Below are 22,288 nucleotides of genomic sequence, written 5' to 3'. Positions count from 1 at the left end.
TTTAGCAGCAGTCCAACTCAGTTCTAACATTCTGTTTCCTATGGTGCCATCTTCCAGATGTTCAAAACCAGTGCCATAGCTAAAAATCTCATAGTTTTAACTGCCGCTCATATGGTTAGTTAAAAGGAAAACGAATATTCAAATAAATGACAACTTTGCTACGGACTAGCTGAATTGCATGCATTTTACCTAGCTGTGTGTAGAGTAGAAGAACAACTTGCTCATGTGGACTACCACGTGTCCTTCCACTAATCTGGAAATCCATTAACCTCTTCTGTCATGACCTAATATCCTAATGGACAAACTGCAGCATAAGCTAATGGAAATAATAAGCTTTAGACCACAGCTGTAATGTGTTTGATCTTTGAATATCATTTCATGCAAACCAGGTTAGCAATTTGTCTTCAACTTCACCTGTTTCTTCGTTTCTTGCCTTCTTCCACTGATCAACCAACCTTAAACATTTAACAAGGCTTTATGCTCTACTACTAAAGGTGTTTTCATTAATATCAGTTTCCCATTTTGCTCGCCTTCTTGGGCAAAACACAAGTCAAAGTTTACAGAACAAAACCCCCTCAAAGGGCCGTTCCGCTGAAGAAAATGTTTAAAGAAAATGAAATTTTTTTTTTTTTACTAGAGATTGGCCAAGAAATGCACTGGTTTCTGCTAGATCTGGACAATTTCCAACTTGATCTGTGAGTCAGTAACTCAAAAATCTCAACTTTTGATCGGTAAATGCAGCATACGTAATGGCTACCAGGTCACGCTGACAGCACTCTTCAATAAGGAAGTTGTGACTCTTACTCAAAGACTTTTAAAATTAGCATATATTCAGCATCAGTGAGATGTTTAAAATTAAGTCAGAGGACAGCACAGATGAAGAAAGTGATTTAAAAGAAAGATTTTCTATGAAGGCATGTCAGCCGTTCATCCAGGCTGCTACAACAGAGAGCTTGGCTTCACTGGTTGCCTGTCATTTGGGTCTTTTGCCATTTAGGACAATGAATTTTTGTAATTTTGTTCAGGTAGGAAAAGAAATTCTGACATCTGCCACAGGACAACATTTTGTATTCGGCCTTGTTTCGTCAAATTGGCAATGGAGCAAATTAAACCTGCACAATAAAGCAAGCTTTAAAGTATAATCAGAATATCAGTAAGTCCAATATCACAAGGAGTGCTTGGTTGACATATTTGCTAGGATATAATATTTCAAGTGTCATTCGCTCACACTTTTTACAGTTAAAATATATTTGGCCACCTGAATGGGCTTTGGAGTGTAACTCTCACCGTATGCTTTGACCATGACTGAGAGTTGCAAGAAGCACACTGCGTACAAGTTTACGAGAAGAAGAGGACGGCCTCTGTAGAAAGAAAAAAGATCAGAGTGGATTTGGGAGATTTTTATTTATTTTTTTTAATTGATCCCCCTGAGGAGCGGAGGAGCAGGTAAGACAGTTGAGCGCATGTGCAGTTATTCAAAAAGAGACCTGGGGAAACTTCCAGAAAAATCACTGACTCTACCTTTAAAGGGGGTGTATCTTAAAAAATGCTACTTAAAATTCAATATAACCATGATCATTTTCATGATCATTTCAACAACATCAAAACTAAAAGTTTTCCTGAAATCATACAGGGTAAGAGCAACATGGTGCCCTGATGACTTCATGAGATAACGGAAAGGCTGAACACAACACCATTGTTACCATTTTATCCTTTTGCACTTTCAAGCCTCTGTCTGTGACTGAATATAATGCTTTAAATAGTGGCAGTCTTTAGGAAAGCTAAGATAATGGTACACATTCAAAATAATACACAAAATAGATGTGAACTCTAGAGATAGCTTCTAAATATGAGATAAAGATCTTTTTAAATATTTTTCCAAAAAAAAGGTGTTTAGTTCAATCTATTGTGCTCCTAATATAAATCATTAAACACCACTAATGGCAGGGGGGGGGCGGAAAGACGTTGTAAATCCAGTTTAATATGAGTTGAGAGGAATTTGGAACTCAAAAAGTTGGTATCAGGACATCAGAGATTTAAAAACATGGTGGACGGGAAGTGACCAGAAATCTTTCATCTGTCTATCTATCTCTACTATTTATAGAAAAGAATGTTATCTTTTAGATAGTTCATGATTTTATAGTGCATCTTGCTTTTATTTCTTATCTGGATTATTGCAATTTACTGCACACGTATAAGGACAGACCGCAATTTGTACAGAATGCAGCTGCAAGGCTATGTCTAAAACCAACAGATCACACATTACTCCCCTTCCTGAGGCTCTTCATTGGCTTCTGATTGGTTTTAGAGTACATTTAAATTTTTTAAAATTACTTACAAAACTTTGCATGGCCAAGCTCCATCTTGGATGTAAGATGGTCGCTCGCTGAGGTCTTCGTGTCAAGCCCTTTTAACTGTTCCCAGAACAGGTTTTAAAACAAGAGGCAATCGTGCTTTCTGTTCTCCAAGGCTCTAGCACTCTCTCCTTTAGCCTTGAGAGCCTTGGATTCTGTGGAATCTTTTAGAAAACACCTTAACCTTAGACAAGCTTTTAACTAGCCAATATAGTTTTATATTTTACATTTTGTTTTATTTTATTCTTTGTTTTTGTTTCAACTGTGAAGTGCTTTGTGACCCCCTTTTTTTTCTTTTCTACATTCTATCCCTACTTGCTTTTATTCCTATATTTTAATCATGTAAAGCACTTTGCATTGTCTCTGTACTGAATTGTGCTCTATAAATAAAGTTTACTTACTTACAAACTACACACACACACAGTATTAATTTCTAAAAGCTCAACAATGACTAGAACAATTTCACTCCTGTCTAGAAACACAAATGCAGCAAACATATTCAACATGTTTCCAAAATGCGAGTTCATATTTGCCACAAATCTATGTCGAGGCAGTGAAGTGTTTTCCAAATACTTTAACAAACTGTTTCAATTTAAAGCAAGTAAACTTAAATTAAAACTAGCTATATTATAATGTGATGTTCCTCCAAAATGTTCCTTCTCCTCATTTTACCTTATCACAATATGAAAGAGGAGCAGAGAATAGCGAACGGATAATAAAAGAGATAGAAAAAAAATCTGACACTGTGTGGGTGGGGGGTATAAGTATTCAAAGCTTAACCTGACCCACATACCTGCAGCCAGGAGATATTTGAAGGGTCTGAAAGGGGAAATAACTCAAACTCATTGTAATGCATTCTTTTCTAACCAAGGTGAAAGGACCATCTGGTGTCAAGAGAAGGAAAACGTTTAATACAAACACAACACATCAACACCAGATTGGCTGTTTTATTTCTTTCATACATCTTCATTGTAATGATCTGAATTAGTCAAATTAATACTTTATTTGAGCAAGGTCGGGTACATTACAATCTAGAAAATGGAATCCATTTAAATATTTTAGGCTTTACAGACAAATATGAGCCTCCTGGCTACAGCCACCTACATCTGGGCTGCGGTAATGTACGTCAAGTAAAAGTTAGAAAGTAAGCGTTTCTGGAGAGCACAGGCCTGCTCCTTGTGTTCGTGCACCATTTCATAAACCTGGATATACAAGCCTTCAGGGCGTGTTTGTTCATTCAGTCAGGCCAGAAGGTCATTCCCAGTGGATCGAGCTTCCAGGTTACCATTCATGTAGAAAGAAACTCTGCACCCTGAGCACACTGTGCTCTTTCATCCTGTTTTCTCAAAGCTAACACTGTAACATTTTACAAACAGCCCTATGCAGGTTCCTCGCTGGTTTACACATCTCTGCTACTTCTCATCTGCACCCCCTCTCCTCTTTCACACTACCTTGTCAAGTTAAATATTTTAAGGAATTGTGAATTCTGAAAGCCCTTATGTTTTATAATGATAGATATTTATGCTAAATACATCCTTTGTTATTGACACTGGACTAGCCAGAGGTTATATAGTACAATAACTTCAAATAATCTTGTACTAATAAATGCACGATTTGAAAACAGAAATGTGAAACATCTAGGAATTTATCCAAGCGTGTTCTTACTGGGCCATAACAACCATACGTTGCTTGCAGGTAGATGCTGCAAGGCAAGGAAGGCATTCATCAAACAGGAACACATCATTCTCACTTAGAGATGACGTATACGTTTTTATTTTCCAATAGAGAACTAGTTCATGAAGAGACTCTCTAAGGCAACCCACACCGGACTAATGCAAGAACGGCAGCTAATAACACACAGGAGATTGAAACTCCTCCAGCTGGGTTTTCTAACAGCAGTGTACAGAGCGCGTATTTTCTGATGATGTGGCAGATATAGGGGGAACGGTGGAAACATAGCAAGGCCAGTCATCCTTTATTAGTGCAATTATGACAAAAGGTTTGTGTTTTCATCCAATACACACTGGATGTCAGGTGTCATTTTAACCAACTAGTTTGCAGCTTGCTGTACAACACACCACCAGGTACCCCCAGAAAAAAAAAAAATCTCACTAGGTGAGTGTCACTTCAAGCGAGTGAGCTTTAAACCTCTGATTTTCGTTTTGTTTTTGCATTGGAAAAACTTGAACCAGCCACTTTTATGACTGCTGCTGCTAACATGACGTCCCATATTGCTATATCGGTGACGTTTACTATCCATACCCCTAATCGCGTGCCATCAAATTATTGTCCAGTATTTAAATTATTTTTATCACGCAATCTTTTGCAGAGCAGACATGGATTTTTTTTTTTTAACATGAGCACATCCACCATTACATCTTAAACGTGATAATATTATCACACCATTCCCTTTATCTCTCAGAGATTCACGTGATGATCCAAAGAAATGGACACTGATTTTGTACACCAGCATATTTATCTGCCTTGTTAACTCAGCTGCCACAGACAAGAGCCGGTCAGATTTGACTTATTTCTGAATTAATTTGGTGTCTTCTATGCTTTTAAAATTGCTAAGAAGAAATCAGTTGGGTATATTTAAAGAGGTAATTGTCCCTTTGTAGTTGGAGAATAGTCAGAGACAGGAATTTAGTGCACTAATAAATTGTAACTAATCATAAAAGGAGGCAACAACGTTAGTCATTATTTCTGAACCCCAAAATCACATCTGATCTGCTCTCAGCTGTGCTGTTAATCCTTTTTAGAAACTAAAGTTTCATTTTCAGTGATCCGTTTTAGCCCACAAGCCGTAAGGTATTCTTTACTGGATTCCTTGTCTGCTGTTAACAGATGAAAAGTGATCTACTGATCACGCTAACGTGATCAGTAGATCATGTTGGCTAAACGCTAACCCAGTTAGTTCAAAAATGCACCTTACTGCATATGAAAACAAAGCAGTTCGCTGCAGCTATCATAGTTGCAAAGTTGTTAACATAATCCATCAGCTGCACCGCTGGGAATAAGGTTGATAAATTACGGTTTATGAGTGTCAGAACACAAGTCTGTGCACTTTGAGAGTCAATTTGTTTGAAATCAAGAGTCTGCTATTCCATGTGCTCATCACATTTACTTAAATTCAGTCTCAATTAGAGGTCCACCTATACTTTGGTCGGCTGATATTTTGGGCCGATATTTGCGTTTTTTTTCCCTGATTCGGCCAATAGATGCATGAGTTCGCCAATCTATTCGCACACTAAGCAGCTGTGCATTGAGATCATGTGAAGAGCATACATAGCCACTCCCTCCCTGGCAGAGAGCGGCTGGTAATGTTGTAAGACTGAGTGCAAACAGCAACAGGGGTACATTTTCAAATTTTACTGTAGTTTTAACTGTCTAATTTAGCTGTATCAGCCCTTTGAAAATCTGTCTCGGTTTCACTGTGAGCGGGAGGAAATAGCGGTGTGTGTCCACTTTGGTGTCTAAAAACCCACATCTGATCTCCGGCTTTTGAGGTGCCACCGCTGTGCATGTGTTGGTTCCCATGGAGGATCATGTACAGTATGTCCATGAGAAAAATTACAACTCACTACGCGCACAGCATCTAACTCTACATACAATAATGTCCACACACTGCATCAGTGTAGTCCATGTTTTTTCTCCTCTATCTCCCCGATGAACTAAAGAAGCTCTTTTCTCGCTGTGACACGCTCATCAAGTGCGAGCAAAGCGCTGCCGTGAGAGTCGTGATTTTTTTATTTTTTGGTGTACCTTTCAAACTAAAGTCAAGTTTTGAGACTTGTGTAACATTTGTTATAATTGTGTCATTTTTATATGAAAAAGCAAAACTGGCTTCAAGAATTGCCCCACTCCCCCCCAAAAAAATAAAAAATAAATAAAAACATAAGTGGCAGCACATATCAGGTATTGGTTAGATTTATGTCAAAATAATCGGTAACGGCATAGGCCTTAAAAAAATTATATTGGTCGATCTCTAGTTTCAATACTACAGTAATTTTTAGTCATACAGTTCCTGAAGTTTAATTCTTTAAATGATCGCCCAGCAAAAGCACTACGGTCCAGAATCGTCTCAGGTTCTATCTCGTCTAGGCCAGTGCTCCCCTTCCCCCACCTGTTGCTACATACTGCCAGCTGGAAAGGAAACTTGCCTGTAAAAAAGATGAAGTCTTTAATTTTGAAATATTTTGAGAGGCACCACTTCATCGGCGAGAAGCCACACATGCACAGAGAGAACATGCAGACTTCTTGCTGCAAGGCAACAATGCAACCAACGCTCAAATTTTTATTTTTAATAAAAGCTATTTGATAATTTTGTATGTTTATATTTTACACTGTCATTAAATACCATCAAAACCACATTATTATTAATCAAGGGTAGACTGTGAGAATATGGAACCACCCTGTGGTTGTACGTCACTTTCTACGTTGCATAAATGAGGACAAAACTATTAAACTGAATGTTAGGGACACTAAAATTAAAGCTATCAATGTTATCAAACTGTGTCTATATAGGGGGGAAATTTTTAAATTTCTCTTGGGCTTCAAAATCTATTTAGACTTCCCCACAATCAACATCTAACAGCTGTTGTAACAGCAGGAAGCTTTGCTCACCATCTTGCCTGGTGTCTTTAGTTGTGCCACTGAAGATCCCACTCTTTCCTTAGAGTGGGACTGGAGCTCAGCGTTTGTTCAGCAGCACAAATGGCCTATACAGGGTATGATCTCAAAAAAAGGCCAAACTTAAACACTGGGGGCAAGAGTCACAATGTAATCTCTTTGATTTTAATCTTTTGGTGTCAGTCAGTAGCTCTCTGAATTTACATTTACATGTTTTAATCACAAAAATTAAAAAAGGAGCATAGCGCAAATTCCAGGATTTTTGCAGAAGTCTGCCCCCTCTGGCGACAAACTGAAATGACACCAGTGTTGTGCACGTACATGGAAAAAGAGAAAAGGCTTCTGCCGCTGCGACTACAGAGGTCATTTGTTTAGAGACATAATGTCTTCTAAGGTAAGGCAGCTAAAAAAAAAAAAAAAAAATTAAGTTAGCCCGTGTTCTCTTGCTAATGCATCAGTTATGGTGGAAATTCAACAGAGTAACCAGTTGAACGAGAGCGTGCAGAGCATCACACCCAAGCGCGCGCCAGGAGGATTTATCCCGAATCCCTTGCTCCTGAACTGATTAAACCAGCCTATAGAGGCAATTGTAAGGGCATGTATGAGAAAGAAAAATAATATTTAATTTCAAACTTTGCACCATGCACCTTTAAAAAGCTACTGGAGAAAAGAAAAACAGAATTATTTCAAAAGGTAAAGATAAATGTATAAGCTCGTTCATGATAACTATGATATCAATCATTAGAAGTGGTATACATTGTACAGAATAAACCCTTTCAGGGTTCTAACTTTATTCAGTTAGCTAATTACTGCAGTGAAGAGCAACATCCTGGTTCAGCTTGGACCTGAGTGTAGCTATTACTTATGCATGGCTTCACTTTTAGAATCCAGTAAATGGTTTGGACTAACACATTAATTCCTGTTATTCCCAATAGTTTCCTTTCAGTTTGTAGCTGATAGGAACAGATAGTGAACATACCAAATACTAGTTTCAGTATCTTCATAAGAAATATAAAGAGCTAATCTATGAAAGATTTGATCATCTTATGTTGAAAAACTAGAGCGAGAGAGGCCCTGATTGATTGACTGATTGATTGATTGACCTTATTTCAGACCCATTGGAAGAAATTAAATGACAAGACAGGGAGACATATAGCAATTCAAATAAACACAGATAAACAATCGTCAAGATGTCCCATCTGCCTGCTATGATGCAATTCCTTGTCCGAAAGGGAATGAGTAGAAGTAAACATTGCCCCTTCTCCCATTTAACATTTTTTGCACAGTCAGTTTCCATTAACCATACTTTCTCTGTCCAAACAAAATGCAAAACAACTTCTTAAAATTATGCTGCAAAATAAAGAAACAGAATTATTATAGCAAAAATAAATAACTTATTAGCCAACCAGAAAAGCCATATTCCCCTGTTAAATGTCAAACCCTGACCTCCTCCTGTGCTGATCAAGCATCTTTCCTTTATACCTTATTCTAAACTGTTTCAGAATCCTACACTGCTTCAGCTCCACGTTTAAACTACTCCACAGCCGAACGCCACAGATTTCTATTAATATCGGAGACAACCCTTCACACAGTTTGAAAGTGAAACCAACACTAAGATAAGTTGCAGGCAATGGCAGCAGGTGAGTCAAGACTAAACTCAGAAAGTTTATCATAGCCAGACTGAGACAAACTCTACAATTACCCCTCCACTCTTGACACGGTTTCTGTCACGTAGGAAGTACATCAAACCCTGACATGTCACCCTGTCATGAACAGTGTGCGTCAGTGGGTGGGAGACAGCTGGGTCAGAGCATCTCCAAAGCTGCAGCACTTAAGCACTCACAGATCCGTTGCTAACGTCTTGGTAACAGATACCGCGGCCTTCAGGACTTGAGAGGAATCCGAGGCTGTGTCCGAAAAGCTCTTTAGCCAAAGCGGAAGTACAGTCAGTAAGGAAGGAGGCAGGAAAAGGAGCCTGTATGCTCCCTATCATAGTTCCTTTAGCATACAGATTTGCTCGAGATGTCCCTCGTTGGCACTGAGGAGCCATAAGTAATTCCACAATCGTGACATGACGTATAAGCACAGCCCACCTCACGGAAACAAACAAAAATGTCCAGGGAGAGGAGAGCATTATGAGTGGAGTGAAGCGATGCTAGGTCAATCGGTAACGCTAGAACTATTTACAGCGACATTATTAGCTCACGTATACGGTGTGTCACATGCAAAGGTACGTGCCTTCTTATGTTTTGGTTTATGTAAGGGAGAGTTGGTGTTGCAGATGTCAGAGCTCTGGGTGCACTTGTGCTTGCATCTGTGCCTTCAGAAATAAGAACAAATTATCCTTCGTAGAAACCTCAATAAAATGCTTAGCCCCCCTTCCCTCCTCCCTTAGCACCTGCAGAAACAACATCTCTGGAGTCGTCACTGGGTAAGCCAATAGGAGCCTGACCTTGGAGATATGGACCCTACCTGCAGAAAATAGGAATGTGGAGAAAGGAGACTTGTGTCTCCTTTTCTGGACTAACAAATAATGGACGTGCAAAAAGAACTGGGAAACAATTCTTCTTCCCCGGTCTTGACCTCCAGGATTATTCAACAAGGCACAAAAAAATAGCGCAGCTGATAGAAATCCAAAACCAGCCGTCAAAGGTAGCCTATCTCATGTCATCATGCGCGGAGCCTCTTTCTCAAATGAGTTGTAACTTGGTCCCAGCGGGGGCGGGCCGGCACAGAAAGCCGGAGAATGACTCCTGCTACGTGGACATCAACCAATAAAACGCTCCACATGCGCGAAGGCGGGCCAATCAGCGGCCGCTCGCTTCTCTGGCGCCGCCGACGGAGCGTCCCGCTGCCGCAGATGGACATGTGTTGGGAGCGCTGCTGGAACCGGATTCCAGACGCAGGTTTACGTGCAAAGGCTTAACTAGTCCGTGGATAGGGTTTCCATGACGGACAGTAAACAATAAGGCCTGATAATAATAAAAAAAAATAGTGACTAAAAAAAAAAAAAACACTGCATGTATGCCAGCCTCGATCTTCACTAGTTTTAAAGTTTTTTTTAAAAAAGGGGTGCAAGCAAATTTCTGCTTCGACCGGTGATGCAAAAATAAATAAGCGCAGAAAAAGCGGAATCCTAACTTCTCCCGAAGCGAGCCTATATCCCACATTTCACAGCGACCACTTCACATCTCAGAGCTCCAGCTGGTTTAGAGGACTACAGGAACCGGTGTTGTAATCCTGCCGGGTGGATGAAGCGTCTGTAAGCGAGGAGCCGCCAGCATCTTATTACCAAGGCTACCCTGTTGCGTAACGTTCACCGACACTCGGCACCGGAGAGACAAGCGACACCGCCTGGCGTGAGCTCGCTTCCGAGTCCGAGCGACTCACCCGTCCTCCCGTTAGAAAGCCGGTCGGATAACCTAGGCGATGCCAAACGCCGCTCGGCTGTCTCGTTTCAGGCGGCGGCTTGCTGCTTAGACAACTTGTCGGCGGTCCCGAGTTTAAAGCACCTCCGAGCTCAGACGGGCCAATAAATCCGGCTTAAAGGTGAGGCGGCGCACCGCAGATGGAGACGATCAAACTCACCTCTAACGCCAGCCGGCTCCTCTGGGGATGTGCCGTGCCGTCACCTCCTCCTCCTCCTCCTCCTCCGGGCTCTGGCAGCGCTGCTTTATATATCCACGGCGGGTAAAAATAGAGCGCCTCACCTTCCCGTGCGACCCCGATGCGCTGCTTACCGGACGCGGAGCGCGCTTCGGAGCGCACAGCAGTGACAACGCGCAGGCTTCCCGGCCAAGTGTAGTTCCTCTGCCCGCTTGCACGGCAGCAGAGGAGGTAGTCAATATGGCTGACGGACTCACCGTGCTGCTGAGGCGTGGTGAGCTGAGTCTTGCAGATTCACACCCCCCTCCCTTCAGCCGGTGGCTCAAACTGCAGAGCTGCTGGCTGTGTGGGGTGTGAACCAGGGGCTCCAAACTTTCTCATACCCAATAAGGAGAGGCTTCAAACCTTACTGCCCCTTCTGGTAAATGTGTTGGAGAGGTTCACCCTGCTACTTTAGGAAACATTTAAAGATTACCCCCACACAAGTAGGCATGTTATTATGTAAAACTGAAAAAAATGGTCCTATGGGTGGGTGTCTTTACTTGATTGGAATTAGACCTGCAGTTTACAGGGGGTGCAGTTAATAGCTCTGTAACCGGAGCATACACCGCTCACATTAGTGATCATATCCTGGGTGGTATAAAAGTAAACCACAATTAGCCTAGATTCCAGCAAATTTCACAAGAGAATGACACACATAAGCAAAACATCAGCTCTGCCGTGAAGAGTTGTGAAATAAAAAGCTGAGTTACAAGACGGAGAAGAGACCACACACAAAAAGCCGGACATTGTTTTAAAATGCAGCTGTAAAAATTAAGAGTGTGGCAAAAAAAACAACAACGTTTGAGTATGTTCATACATAAATTACGTTTACAGTGAGCGAGGTTACAGTAACATGAACAAGTGCTTTGCAACATCACAGACATCAATGCCAGGGTTCTGAACGATGATTACATAACCAACACAAAGTGGTGCATAATTGGGAAGTATAAGGAAAGTGAAAGTGACTGTGAGTGTGGAAAGTTGCTAACACTAAACTACCACACAAAGAACCAGGGCATGCTTTATTCATATCCATAAACCAAGGTAGAGTAAAATTACTTTAGAGATCTAAATTGAATTTAAAGGTCAAAAACACATTGGAGATCACGAGCAGAAAAATGTTTCAAAACATCTGTGAAACAAATACCAGAGTCATTGTTCTCCAAGTCAAAAGTGAGTTTCAAAGTCTTTCCACCCAACTCTTGAGTCACGTCGAGAGTAAAGGCATAAAAGACGTCCAGTCCAGGGCCAAGGCATGCAAATCTTGAGTCAAGGCAAAGACTTAAACTTTTAATTTCACGTCGTAAGTCTTTTGACAAAATATGTAATTTATTCAGATTAATAATATCCATGAAAAATTTTCAATATTTCTAATGTGCTTTACCCACTGCCACAGCTAGCATCAGAATGTGAACTTCAAAATCGCTTGAAAAGCTGTGCTGATGTTGCTTTTTACAATAAATATTAATGAAAACAATCCCATCCAGTACATTTAGAAAGTAATGAACAATCTGATCTGAACATTTAAAAATAAATAACCATCTTTCTTTACAAAACACAAATTATGTTCATGTTAACCAACTGCAGCAGAACAATTCAATCTGAAAAACTCACACAGAAAGAAAAGGCAATTAGAAGAATTTTATTGATACAATATTTTAAGAGTTTGGCGCTCAGACCTCGGCAGGAAAAATTCACGCTGAATTATACTTCAATATGCATAAGCAGGCGTATGAGAATAGGGATATTTCCCCCCAGGTCTGAAACTGGTGGTGGAGTGGAGATAGAATAAGTTTGTTCAGTCCATATGATGATCTATTTGAGCTAGATGTCCAACTTGATAAACACAGGTTTGCACAAACTGTCCATGATGAGCAAGCTTGAAGCAACTGTGGAGAGGAAGAACTCCCCTTTGGGAAGAAACCTCTGGCAGAACCAGGCTCAACATGGAGGTCTCCTGCCGGACCGTTTTAAGGAGTGACTAGGAATTCCATGAGAGTCCAGGAGGAATTACACTCTGATAGGGACGAGGTTGAAGGAGGACCGTAGGAAAGCCAGGCGAAGATTGCTACGATGGTGGAGAAGGGGATGGAGGTGGGTTGAAACCGGTCAACAGAGTCCAAACCGGACACGGCGCAGCCACCGCTTGCTCGCTGAGGAGAAGGCCGAGATGAGGATGTGGAGTTCTTTTAAGATGAACCCAGGATGCTGATTGGCTTCGAGGAGGAGCAGTTCAAAGCTGATTGGCTTGCGTCAGAGGCGGATGAGTCTTTGATTGATGGAGGTAGGCAATAGAGTTTCTTCAGTTTGAATTTTCGCATAGCTCCATATCTACTTTTAGAATATTGATTGAGCGACGTCAGATTATTAAAACAACTCAAATCATTAATACAAATAATTTATGTTATCTGCAAGCTTGGAGCACTGACTTTGTTTGTGGACAAGGCTGAAATTGGGACCTGTGACTTTCCAGGCTCCTTTTATTCTATTACAGGGCACAAGAGAAAACTCAGTGTTCAAACTAACATCAAACATACACCAGGCTCTTTTATTAGCATTGATTCATAATTCTTTGTTTAAGTTTAAATGTTAATAGGACACTGGATCTTGTCTCCTTTCATCTTTAGTTTTTAACTCAACGTGTCTTCCGAACTCAAATGTATCTCTTTCTGATCACGTTGCAGTCTGGGCAAGCAAATAGAATTATCTGTAACGTTTTTGTATTGTGTTAGATCTGAGGATTATGGAAATTTGCTACAAACTCGCTGGAAATGGATAAATCTAACTTTAACTGAAAGGAATGTCCTGTTGCATCTCAATAATCCAGGTAGAAAAATAAAGAAGTTGGATAGGTCATCCAGACAGGCTCTTGTTTTTTAAAACGTTCCAACTCTTCTCTGAGAGACTTCTTCAGTCTGTGGAGTTGTAGGTAAACTCAGCTTTTGTGTCACGTTTAGGTGTGACAATCCAAACTGGTTCCTCCCTTGCAAAAGAGGACCATCAGTCTAACGACCAATCATTAGAGCTTGCTAATGACTGGTTGCCACTTATTAGCCCCATTTACACTACCCTTGTTAAACCGATCCAGGCCGAGCTCGGTACGAGCTTGGATCAGTTAACCAGGCCGAGCTTGGTTCTGACAACCATTTACACACCACGCTATCACGGTTCCTCTCCTCCTAGTGACAATCTGCGGTACTACTGCTCTCTAGGATTGAAGGAGGAAATCAAGCAAACAAAAATGGCGGCGCCTGTAACATTCAGGAAGTTATGCTTGGTTATAATTGCTTTTTGCGGAGACTAAGGCGAAGACGGCAACCTATGGTGAATTTACTTGACGGAGTCGGCTTTTGGGACGTGGATAAGACAAACGAACGTCTAATCAGGGCTTACAGACGCAGGAAACAACGACAGACGCTGAGGTTCATCACACTGATAAGCAGAATCATCACTGGAAACCGTGTGGCACGGTAAGGAAGCTAGTATTTTTATGAATGTTAGAAACCACAAAACTAGTCAGCTGACTGTAAGGAGATGAGGCGGTCTGCTCATGCACTCTTTGTTATCAGAGAACCGAGCCACTGATAAACCAGGCCGAGCCCACCCATCGAACTGATCTAGATTTAGCGGGTCCGGTTGTGTCTGGCAAAATCCAGCTCAGTTTGCGCTCCATTTACACTTGAACGTTATCTCAGTTGCTGAGCTTGGACTGGTCTCGGCACGGTTAAAAAAGGGTAGTGTAAACGGGGTAATTGTTCCCAGGGGACTGAGTCATGCTCACAGTAACAGCAATGTAAGACGGGCAATTGGACCCTGAGGGCACCACCTGTTTAGTGACGGTGGTTTCTCTTCACAGAAATGTCTTTCTTTTCTCCCTTTTCGATCCAACACTCTTCTCTATCCAGGATGAGAACATCTTCCTTCCAAAAAGTGACCACCGCTCTGCAGATGAGTGGAAATAACAGAATCTTGGCCTGAGGATGTTGCTCATCTGTCCTGGTCCATCCATTTGGCCAGTGGCTGCTTTGTTTCCTCAATGCAGAACTGTTCACCGTCCTCCTGGCACTCAACAGCATACACACTCGGTGCCAGGGGACCGGGTCTTTGGGGTTAAATAGTATTTCCCTTGATGTGTTTTGGCCTTTGAAAGCCAACGGGACGTTATGTTTTAGATGTTTATTTTTGCTTGACTTTAAACAGGAGTGGAGGCCTCTGGGTTCAATGGTCCCCCATTTTACAATAGTGTTATTGCAAGTATGACTCAGCCCCCTGGGAACAATAAGCAACCATCAGAGCACAGAACAATTAGTTGGTAGCTTGATGGTCCTCTTTTGCATATGAACAACCAATTTTGATTGTCACCATTAAAGTTGTTGATCCGCTATGCAAAGACACTGTATATAGGGCTGAGTTCACCTTTAACTCATTAGACTGAGGAAGTCTCTTTGAGTAACAAAACGTTTCAGAGGATCTATTCAATTTTTTTCTTTTTTTCTTTTTAATCTTTGCAATAAAGGTATATTTGACACTTGAGAAAATGCATCTGATCATCAGAATAAAATAATTTTTCATTTAATTCCCACGTTGCATGTGTAAAACAAAAATAAATGAATAAATACAAATGTTTTTAGCATTTTAGTTTAGCATTATAGTTAAACCTAACTATAACATGGAAGCATTGCAAGCCTCATATTTGTGACATTTTAATGAAACCTTGATCATAAACACTTACTGTAATGTAAGGGTAAGTAGTGTGGGCATTAAAATGTATACTTTTTGCTTTGTTTTGTTTTATTTATTAATTGGTATTGTTTTGTTTTTTGTTGTTATTTCAACAAAAATACTTCTGTGATACTTTAGGGAAGACATCATGGTTGCTCTCTACCTTAGAGTATTTTGTGCAGAGTCCATCACCCAACAAATTGCCCACAAATTTATGGCACATCTGGCAACCCGTACTAGCTTTCCATCACTGGTTCCAGAGTTGCTATTAAGAATCTGTCTGGGAAACTTTCTTCTGCCTGGATTCAAAATCTTACTGAAGGGGCCTGAACATTATGGTGCAGAGGTATGCCGCCTGGCAGCCTACCCATTGTTGGGGTTATGCTTTAAGCAGCTTTTTTGTAAAATTTTAGAAGTCTGTGCAGACTTCCTTGCTGGATGACAGGGCCTCTCCTTGCCATATTTGCAGGATCCAGAGAGGGATGAAATATTGGCCAATGGCAGGGGCACGTATTGCTTTGGTAGGCACGCCTGATGCTTTTCCTTTGTAACACCATTTGGTTTTCAGGTCAGAGGAATCAAGTCATAGTGAAGTCTTTTATTATCTCATCAGGCTGAGTTTAAAGTCATTCAACATCTGCCTCTTTTCTGGCTCGATTCTAAGTTACATGACTGAAATCCACACCTCTGACAAATACTATCTATCACTTTGTATTCTAAGTATTTGATATATCAAATGCAAATTCCCTCCAGAGTTGCAGTGATGTCAGTGTGACATTTTGCCGCACAAAAACACAACAGTAGGCTAATAATAATGAGCATTTTATTTCTCCCGTTCTCTCCTCACCTCAGCAGGCATGGCTCATCCATATGCTCCTCCTGAAAAAGCCCACCATTCATTACCGCCTGTTAATGAGGGCTTTTGAAGATAGCCTTGTTGTGAAAAAGAGCCTATGTATTCATGATGAGGAACGTCTCATCTTTGGTTTGTGAGTCACCAGCATGCAGCTTGCCTGGACCTGAACTCATGATAACGAACAGAATGCACATATGATAGTGAGGGTCTAAAAAATGTGGCTAGAGCTTTTCTTAAAAAAAAGAAACAAACATTTGTTCAAAGGAATCTATGATAATGCACCTCTAATGTACAACAAGAAACTAATGCTGATAACTGAGTTTAGACAACAGCTTACAATAATTAAAAAAAAAACTTTTGTGGGAGAGTGATTCATCTGTTTACGTCTCTGATCTATTTCAATATCTCAAACTTAAATAGACATACCGGTAAGCGGAGAAATGGAACACGCAGTGTGGCATACAAATTCAAGTCTATTGAACTTCTGCCCTTTTTCCCCATTAAAACCACAAACATCAATGTATTCCTTTGGGATTTTATTTTATTTATTTGATATTTAATATAGATATTTTTATATTTTATATGATAGACCGACAGAAACTAGTTAATATTTGTGAAGAGTGTGCTGTGCATTTGTATATGGCCCCCTTTACTCTGATGTAGCTAACTAAAATCCAATCCAACTAATTGGTCATATTCTGAGCACATAGAGTCCACTTTTTGATGTTCTACATATCTATATCAATATATGAAAATACTATTGTTAATCATTGATGATATACTTGATCACTATGATATACATAATGCTAATTAAATGTACTTTTATGGTTGTAATGTGACTAAACGAGATTCAGGATCAGCCTTATCAGGCGATGATTGTGTGTACAATCAAGGAATTCGCCTCTGGTTACACCTTTCACAGTGCAAAGACATTTTGTATGCAATATAAAAACAGGATTTTTTTTCCTTTGTGTAGAGAAAAGAAAAAGGGGAAGGTTGTGAAAGTGCAATGTACTTATTTAGTTTCACAGCACTGAGGCCAACTAATCAGACGGTAAGGTGTTTATTGTGTTCATCAGATTGACAGCATGGGGGAAGAAACTGTCTCAGTGGCGATAGGTTTTTAGCGCTCTGTAGCACCAACCTGAAGGCAGAAGTCTAAACAGTTTATATTCAGGATGTGTGGGGTCTGCAGAGATGTTGGCAGCCTTTTCTCCTGACCCTAGACCTGTGAAGGTCCTGGATGGAGGGAAGATCAGCCCCGACAATCGTCTCTGCAGACCTAATTGTTTGTCGCGGTTTGGACCAGTCCTGTTTGACGGTTGAACATAGGACAGACTGAATGATGGCAGTGTAGAAGATGACTCGCAACCCCTGTGGGAGGTAGTACTTCTTGAGTTGCTGCAGGAAGTACAGTGTCTCTTGGGCCTTCTTCCAAACAGTGTCTATGTGTTAGGACAGTGTTGTTGAGGATGGTGCACTGCAAAAAAGGACCTAAAAATTAGTAAAATGTTCTTAAAATGTGTGTTTTTGTCCTAGATTTGAGCAGGTAAATAAGATTATCTGCCAATGGAATGAGTATTTTGACCCCTAAAATAAGATAATTAGATATCCTGCACTTGAAATAAGATGATGGAGATGGATTGTTCCTATTTTAAGTGCAAAAATCTTGTTCCATTGGCAGATAATCTTATTTACCCACTCAAATCAAGGACAGATACACTCATTTTAAGAAGATTTTACTCATTTTTAGTTCCATTTTTGCTGTGTGAGGGGAGGCAGTGTGGAGGAGGTTCTCCAGACATCTTCATATTCTATAGCGGGTTCGTCGATTTCTAGGATCAGATGAGTGACAATGATGTCATCTGCAAACGTGTTTCACAGACTGATGCACTAATGTGCAGTCATTTGTGTACAGAAAGGTAAGGCGTGGGGATAGAACACACCCCTGGTGCGCCGTCAGTGCTGATGGCTAAGTATGAGAAGACCGAGGGCTGGTACGGTGAGCTTCTGGTGAAGGATGACTGGGCGGATGGTATTGAAGGCCTAGCTGAAGTCCACAAACATTATCCAGGCTTGCGTCCATGGGTGGTCAAGGTGGCGCGGGATGAAACGTGATCCCAGGTTGACTGGCTCATCTACAGACCTGTTTGCCTGGTAGGCATCGGCGGGGGGTCCAGCAGGGGGCCTGTGATCTCGCTCAAATGCTTCAGCACCAATAGTTGAAAGGATTTCATAACCACACAGATGTCAGGGCAGCAGGGGTGTAGTCATTTAACCCCGTGGTAGGTTCTGGGTCTTTTTTGAACTTCTGACACTAAAAGACCCCATTTACATCTTTCCTAATTTAGACACCGTTCAAGGAGCATGAAAGCTCTCACAAAGCAAAGTAACACTTTTCCCTCCTAAACGTCTCAAACATGCATTCATTTTCTCCCACAACAAAACTTAAAAGAAATAACTTCTCATTGTTGACAATCCTGTAGTCACCCTCCCCTTTCAGGTGGTCACATGGAGTATGGCAGCTGTCAGTAAACACAGGAGAAAGTGCTGGCGTGAGTCCTCCAGCAGCTGGGACTGGTTGAGGTCTTCCCTGCCCGCTGTGTGAAAATGCCCGATATCTCTTAATGTTATTGACATTCTTCCCACACACGGTTCCTGTTCTTGTTCTCATGTTGTCAAGGCCGCGTCCTCTCTCTTCAATTCATGTGTTTTCCGTCAGCAGTTTTTAGGAAGCAACGTACATTAAATGGGAATGCAATAATCTCTACAGTACAATCCAGTGACACCGCTGCTGGTGGGATTCTCTATAAGTGTCTGTTTGATAAATAATTATAAGATGGAACCTGGCATTGTGTTCCTGCACACTTCAGATTAAGTTTAGATGGTTTTAGAACCGGCTAAGCATTTTATTAGGTTTCCGATATAGAATCCCTACATATGAAAGAGGATGTCCTTTCCTTTTACCAACATGATCCAGTTACAGTGACATGACCATTACCTCTTCAGGTTGCTAGAACTCTTAGAAGGGAATCCCTGTAAAGGCAAAAGGAGATGATGAGGAAATTAGACACATCTATACATACAGACATTTAAATACACAATCGAGGGTGTGTATACAGCCATGGTCAATAAGTACACACTTTAAGTTTAAGTAAGGGTCATTTGTCAGAATAAAAGTACTTTTTGAAAACCATAGCCTTGAAGCAGGTATTAAACATAATGTAATTTTCATTAAGCATGCATTCTGATATAAAAATGTCTTTTTATTGGTGTGATGAAATATTCTAATCTTAAATCTCCTGTTTACATTAGCTGTAAGCAGAAAAATCATCATCATTAAAATGAATCACGGCTTGAAAAATTCATGTAATTAATCGGTATAATGTGATACACTGAGCTACTGAAGTCATCCATCTATCCATCCATCCATCCATCCATCCATCCATCCATCCATCCATCCATCCATTTTCTGACCCGTTTATTCCCTCATGGGGTCGCGGGGGGTGCTGGTGTCTATCTCCAGCGTTCACTGGGCGAGAGGCGGGGTACACCCTGGACAGGTCGCCAGTCTGTCGCAGCTACTGAAATCATTGATTCTTTATGTATATAGTTACAGTAGTTCTATCATTTGTCAAGATGTCTATGTTACTCTTAACGAACATGTAATAAAGTCACATCAGAAACATTTTCAACTGTAATTGTTATGTTCTTGATTAAAAAAAGGGAAAAATAAAACTAAGAGCCTGTTTAAATATTTTCTGCTGTGCAACACTGACATCTACTGGCCCATTACGTAAACACAGCTGTTTGTTGGACTCCGTGGTAACCTAAGAGCACCGCCTTCCTTCTTTTAGCCAACAGGTGAAAATAAGAAAGAGGAAATTTGCTTAATTTAACAGAAGTGGAGGCTCATGAATTGGAGTTTATGTTATTTTTTTTAAACAATTTTGCTATTTTATGTCCGTCTATCACATAACAACAAACAAAATACACATAAAAGCATTTTATTGGCATAATGTTTTTTAACTGATACTCCTTTATTGTTTTTTTTTTTTGTTGTTGTCTTTTAAGAGATGTCAGTCCCAACTCTGATCAGAATCAAACTTCTCGGTTAAATCAAAAATTATTTTAACTTAAAATCTCCCAGGGTAGGGGTGTATTTACAGGGGGCTACTTCCAGCCTTGCACACACACACACACACACACACACACACACACACACACACACACACACACACACACACACACACACACACACACACACACACACACACACACACACAGCCATTTCTGATTCATGCCGTTGTGTGGAATCTTACCCATTTATGCAGTCCTTTGTTTCTTTGCACAATGTAAGAGGTAACTCGTAAACTTTGCCCCAATGATCTGGGTTGTAACTTGACTTGCTGCAGGTGTAATTAGAGCTTGATACTACACTTTATCCATTGCAGTGTAACTGGTGGTTCCATTTTATTTCTCGTTTTCACACATTTGAATATTGATTTTTGTTTCCAGTGTTAATCTATAAGTTGTTCAGCAGTGAGGCCTGTGACTGCCTTGGATTTTATTGCACGTTGTTAGAAGCATGCATGCATGAGGAGAGGAAAACTCTTGTTCATCGACGGCATTAAAGGAAGATAAAGGAAACCTTAATCTACTGGGGGTATGAATAATGTTGCTGCTAGTTGTTTATACTCCCTTCCAGTGCCACTGTAACATAGTAATATATAATTATTAGTAAAGATTAACTTAATGAACCACACGGCCCTCAGTTACTGACAGGGTTGCTGCAGCAGGTCCCTCACCACACCAGATGATAGCACTGAGGATGTAGCACAAAGAGAGACAGACGATTAGAAGGATGAAGTGAAGACAAGGGGTGAAAACTGCTGTGAGAAGGATGAGGAAAGGACATAAGAAGGAGGGGAGAAAGGAAGAGGCTGAACAATGGTGGCAATGTCTCAATTTAGAGGTTAAACTAAGGTCACACTTACTACACTGTCCTATACAAAGGAAAAATGATCAAGTGAACATGGGAGTCCACTAAGATGGTTTATACATAGGGGCCAGTAAATGACTGCTACACTCCTAGAGATAAGCAATGAATGAAATCAATGTAGGACAAAAACCTGTTGTTTTCCAAATGCTGAGCCTTTGGAATTTAAAGTCTGCTTTGATTTATTAAAAATAGATATAATGATGGATTTTAACAGATTTAACAGATTTTATTAAGCCTAAGTATTGTGGTTTAAAAATTTTTTTTCTTGTATATTTATCCAGTTTTTAAGTCTTGCTGTCCTTTTCTGTGTTCTGGTTTGATTTGATTTATGAAGAAGCCTAGAGAACCTTAAGCGCTGTGGCATTTAATGGAATGGTTCTGGTTGTGTTAAGATGTTTGTATGAAGGTGTGAATGATTGAACCACTGCAAAACAAATCTACCTAGAGGTAATAAAGTAACTTTGAACCTTAAGAGAAGACTTTAGGTTGCAGCTGCTCTGTGATGAAAATCCTTTCCTCAAAGCTCTCAGCACTGTTCTTTGACTAAAATGAAGGCAATATGTGTCCACGCATAATATTCAATGATTTTTTTCTTTAGTATTTGCGACCCAACTTCCTTTTTTTTAAATTCTTGTTCTTTTCATGTATCACTGAAAATGTGTTATTTGTTTCTAATCGAGAAACATTGGGAAAATATACATTAACTGCTTGACAAAAAAAAGCATTTTAAAAATTAAGATAATCAATTTAAGTAACATATTTCAGATGTGTTTTTGCAGATAAAGGCTTTAGGAATGTACACATTATTGTACAGAAACATAGTTCTTTTCCTAAGAAATTTTGGAAATCGTTCCAAGATTTTATAAAATAAACAAAGTCCTGCTAACAGTTTTTGCAACGGCCACAAGAGGGCAGCAGATCACCGCTTGCTGCTGCACCCAGGCGGTGGATTTTTCCATCACCTCCAACACTTCACAAAGCTGCACCTTTTAATCTTGATGTTTGCTCGTGGCATTTTCCATCTTTTGAGTCCCTGAAGTTTTAAGCAAACACATGTTCAGTTTATTTGATGTC

At 40.4% G+C, this 22,288-nt stretch overlaps 1 protein-coding gene across 3 annotated transcripts in view; it reads right to left on the bottom strand.

Moving 5' to 3' along the window:
- Positions 1-10,922, bottom strand: part of LOC105938368 (radixin) — a 54,787-nt gene extending 43,865 nt beyond the window's left edge. Inside the window, exon 1 of one of the 3 annotated variants that reach the window (XM_012880076.3) lies at positions 10,575-10,922. The gene's annotated coding sequence lies outside the window, so the exon portion shown is untranslated. Of the gene's footprint in view, positions 1-10,376; positions 10,497-10,574 lie in introns of those variants that run through there. The other 2 variants (XM_036138956.1, XM_021307308.2) reach the window with 2 other exon arrangements.
- Positions 10,923-22,288: the final 11,366 nt, after the last annotated feature.

The sequence above is a fragment of the Fundulus heteroclitus genome, chromosome 7 (genome assembly GCF_011125445.2).
Source record: "Fundulus heteroclitus isolate FHET01 chromosome 7, MU-UCD_Fhet_4.1, whole genome shotgun sequence".
Taxonomy (NCBI): Eukaryota; Metazoa; Chordata; class Actinopteri; order Cyprinodontiformes; family Fundulidae; genus Fundulus; species Fundulus heteroclitus.
The sequence above is the reverse complement of the archived record's forward strand: the minus strand, read 5'-3'. Positions and strand labels throughout refer to the sequence as shown.